This window comes from Cupressus sempervirens, chromosome 7 (genome assembly GCF_028749045.1).
Source record: "Cupressus sempervirens isolate cs-2001-9-10 chromosome 7, ASM2874904v1, whole genome shotgun sequence".
In the NCBI taxonomy this organism is placed as follows: domain Eukaryota; kingdom Viridiplantae; phylum Streptophyta; class Pinopsida; order Cupressales; family Cupressaceae; genus Cupressus; species Cupressus sempervirens.
Window position 1 is genome coordinate 354895481 of NC_143124.1, and position 5093 is coordinate 354900573.

The window sequence follows — 5093 nt, forward strand, 5'->3', positions numbered from 1 at the left end:
AACATACCCACAAAATTGTGACACAAGATATACCCTAGGAAACCCTCATTAAGAGAAAAATGCAGCCTCCAAAAGCATCCATCACCATGTATTATTTAGCAAAAAATACCATTGCAATACAACCATGGAAGCCTTCATGGCCATAGCCACAACTGAGCATACTATGTGAACAAGCATGAATCCACACATCCCATGCCATGCTTTCAACCTTCACAAATGCTCCCTTGGCTAACCTATCAAGCCTTGTCCCACTCAACTCTTGCCTTTCTCACTCTTATACCAACAACTACCCTTGTGGCTGCTTATATAGTAGCAAGTCCCACAAAACCACCAAGTGGTATTACATAAACCATGTGCTAAAACCATGTGCTACCTAACCCACTGACCCCACGTTTAATATTGAGCATTTAATTCTTTTCTCCAATATTAAATAATTATATGAAATATTTTTACAATGTTACAATAAAACTCATCAAGAATATTCCATGGGAATCTTTACATGTTGCACGTCCATCTAGGCACAACATTACATGATAAAATAAAATAATAAAATATAACAATATTATGCAATGTGTGCAACACCCATTATCTCAACACTATAGAGGTCACCCATCCAATTATTGCTAAAACTTAAGTACACTTAACCATGACATTTCCTCCTAGGTTAAGAACACTTAGCTTGGTACCCCATTTGCAAAATCTTCAACAACTATAATGCCCTATGAACCATTCATTGTAGAGTCCTTTTAGGAGATATTTTCCATAATAATTCAAATTGTAATATTTGTATTAGGATTCAACTATGTAGTTTTCAAATCAAACTCATTAACTTGTGCTTTATGGGTATTGGTTCACAAGAACATATATCTCATGAGAATGTATAGATCATGTAGCATTCATTACAACTAGGCGATACTCTTAGGGTGAATCATCAAACCTTTCATAGAGTTCACCCATCCTAGTATTGTTCCAACTAAAGCACGCTTAATCATGAAGTTTCCTCCAAGGTTAAGCACACTTTTCTTGCTAACCCATTGTAAAATATTTAGCAAGTATTGTACCTTGTGAAGCATTCATAATGGATCCCCTTTATATCATTAATTAATAAGTTTGAAATATTTTGCACAACAACTCAGATTTTCATATTGTGTACTTGAGTTGGAGAAGTAATGGAAAAGGTGACCTACTAGGAAGGCTTGATGCCTCATCTTTTTTTAGCATCGCCTAAATCTAATGAGTGTCAATTGTTCTATTCATTCTCATCGGTAACAAGTTAGTCTAAACAACTACTCTTAAAAGATGGGTCAATGAGTTTGACATGAAAATTTCAACCAAAAGTTTAATACTGACTTTTGATCTTGCAAGTGGAATTTATCAAGTGCTTCATCGACTTTCTTTTGAACCACTTTGAACCTCTTTGAACTTTGATTCGAAGTATTTCAAAGTAGTTCCAATACTAAAAGATTTACATTTGGAAGTGTTGTGGATATTTGAAAAGACAACTATCACTTAGGTGTCAGAGGTGATATTTGGATGATGATGTAAATGTCTTATCAAAGATATTATCAGCATACATGACTAATGAGCTGGCAACATGAGTGGAAAGGGGAAAATCTTTCATTTGGGAGCCAAATCATATTGTTAGGAGAATAATGATGATTGCAAGGATGTTTTCCCTAAATTTAGCATTTAATGTATAAGTATCACGAATCTTTGGAGCATGTGTACTGGCCTGCAAAAATCTTGCCATGAATGCCTCATTATTCGGCAGTACTTTCTTTGGCATGCTATTTTCCTTTTTTAATCTCAAGTTTAAAATTCATTTGTTCTATCCTACACTGAGGGAAGTCAAGAGTTGAGAAACAGGAAAAGAAGGGAAGTGTTTTGGGACTATGGGGATTACAAGTGAGAGTGTGAAAATCTCTCTCTTTCCTCCTTCTATGCCGTCAATTTTCTCTTGGGAGAATGATTTGTAAAGTTTGTTGTTTTTCCAGTTAAGACGAAGTCCATCATGCATTTTTTCAGGAATGTTTCCATTCTTAAGTGCAAGAGACCTATGATTTCTGATACTAATTTGATGGGATTTGGGGTTGAGAATTTCCAACAAAATTTCCTAGACCAAGTCGAGGTTAAGGGGTGTCTAGAGGTCTTGACAAGCGATATCCTTGAAACAACCGCCTTTCCCACTACATCGTTAAGTCTAAAATTGCTTTAACTTTGTATTTATCATTATGATGTAAAAACCAAGAGTATACTGAATAGTAATGGGGAACTAGTTCTATCTATCTCCAGAGAAACTATTTCATCTATCTTGAAATTACCAAAGTATGCCTTTGTTGGTTTTGGTCCTATCCAATCCTTGGTTAAATACCAAGAAGACCCTTCCAAATATCACAAGCAAATGGCCATAAAATGGACAAATATTTTATCATGGAGGTTCAAGGTTGCCTAAAATAATCACTAAAGATCATATGAAACCCTACATACATGACCTAATGGTTTTTTTGCACCGAGCTAAGGGTTTGGCAAATGTTTCGCTTTTTGAGGACTGGATGTTTCATCACATAGATATCGTTCTAATTGTGAAACAATTTCTAGATTGGGTAGAATTAATAGCCAACTCATTAAGGAATCAACTCAAAAAATCGTAGGCTTCTAGACAAGAGTTTTATATGTCCTCTTATCTCACTTATTGCCTTGCATGTGCTGGTGACCTCACCTCCATTCCCCATGAACCCTGGAATGAAGATATAACAATTTATCAGTATTGCCCCTTATTAAAGAGAGATAGAGTGTTAGAAGAATTTAGAAAAGGGCATGATGTTTTTATGGGGAATGTACACCTCAATCTCATGAAAGCTCCTATGTAGAGGATATCTCTTGAAGCCCAAAGATTGATTAAAACTTTTGGGATTTTTTACATCTAGTTAAATTTGAGATTCACTTATTTGAGAGTAGGAGGGTTCAAAGAGGAACCTGTTAAATTACCTTGGTATGCCTTGGATTGTTTTGTCATAACTGAGATATGTAGACATATGTTTTATGTAATGAAATATAATCTTCCTAAAGAGAGGTGGGAATCTATTTTTCCTATTAAGCTCAGTTCTTTAGCTTGTAATATGGTGCTTTATGTTGCTACAACTAGGAGTGACATGGTGAACTTTAATCTTGGGTTCTATCAAGGAAGAAAGGACTTTGATAATAAGAAGTTTGCAACATTAGTGCTTGGCGTTAAAGAAAAATTTCAATCAGTACCTTTCCTTGAAGAATTATGGAAATATTGTGGTAGTGAACATGAGGTTATTAAAAGACATCACTCAAGGTTAACAATCTCCCAAATCACCTCATTGAAACTCAAGTTCAAACTAGGAGGAATAACTGAAGATGGTTTAGAATTTGTTGAATTGGGTTGGGAAGAAGTGAATGAATAGATTCAGCTTGAGTTTTATTAGAATTTGGATGAAGAGAATGATATAAATCTCAGCACTAGGTCTATATTAGCCTACACAAATAATTGGTTATGAAGGAGAAGTGTGAAATCAGTCAACAAAGAACAAATTGCAAAACATATAAAGGTCATTTCTTTCTCTAAACCTTTAACTTTTGATGTTCCACTTTCATCCAATATTGCAAGGGCTACTTCAACAACTAAGAAGAAGAAAGAAGCGGTGTCCCTGAATTGACTAACAGCTCCAAGGATTGGGTCTAAAACCAAGTCTACAATATCTGCTCAGGAGACAGTTCAAAGAGTTAACACCATGAACCAGGAACAACATAAAGGTGAACAACTTACTCTATCGGGTACTTAAGAGGTAGACATTGAGGCGATAGGAACTTCAAACATAGTTCAATCCAGCTTTATGACTCCTCCCATAAGTGATCAAGGAGCGATAGTGACTAATACTATTTTTCCCTGGTTGTATAATTCTTTGAGTAAGAAATGTAGTTTGCAGCCAACGTCTATGTCAATTAGAGACATAGTCACTAAATATGTTTATTGTACTCCCAAGAACAAAAAGATGAAGAATGATGCACATCTAACTAAGGACCCTATCACAAGGAATGTGACAGTGAAAGTAGCCACATATAGACAAAAGGAAGATTCAAGTGAGGTGGAAGTCAAAAACTTTAAAGTCACCACCATAGACTTGGGAGTTCTTACTATGGACACTGGTAACCATATTTTAAAATTCTCCATTGATCATATGTTAACTTAGTCAGAGAAGAACAACAAGGAAAAAAGGGAACTCAAAAAGATGATTGTCACCATGGTGGAATATATTGATTCTTTATTGAATGTTAGTACCCTCCCTTTGATACAAGCTCCTCAATCTTTTGATCCCAACTCTTCCAATAATCAACAATTGGTTAGGCAAATGCAGAGGGGGGGCTACTTTTAGAGGCAATGAATGAACATAGGATTTGTTGCAAAGGAAGGAAGTAAGTTTATTTTGGACTTCACTACCACGTATGTAGAAGAAGAAGTATTATTGGGGGAAGTTCAAACTTTTGTTCTTGCATGGGAAACAAACCACAGTCGATGTCAAGCGGTTGTTTTCCAGGTCTATGAAGTGGAGAAGTATGGTGTAATAAAATTTTTGAGTGAAAAATCTATGAAGTCTGTAGATCCTTGCATGCTCTTCATTTTGAAGAGTAACATGAGTTGGAAACAATCTCTATACAAGGTTTCCATAGAGGAGATGAGTGTAGTTGAACATGAAGTTACTAAAATGCATAAAGAGATACTAAAGGACATGCAAATAATAAACCCTACTGGCATCTTGCAGTTTGAAGATGGAAGCATGAATTTATAGACTAACAAAAAGCTTTCAAGATGCCATGTTTAAAAGTAGAGATAGCGAGAGTCCTACTTCTTAGAATTTGACAACAGTGGCTAATATTAAATCAATTCTATGTCTAAATAGGGAGCTCATGCCTAGGTAAAGAAGAAGGATAAAATAACTGGGGTGGAAAAAAGATGCATGCAGGTCGAAACTGCTCAGCTTAAAGAACCCTCTCTCTCATGCGGTTTAGGAATTTATAACCACCTTCTAGAGCTGAAAATTGGTGAAACAAACTATGATGAATTAGGA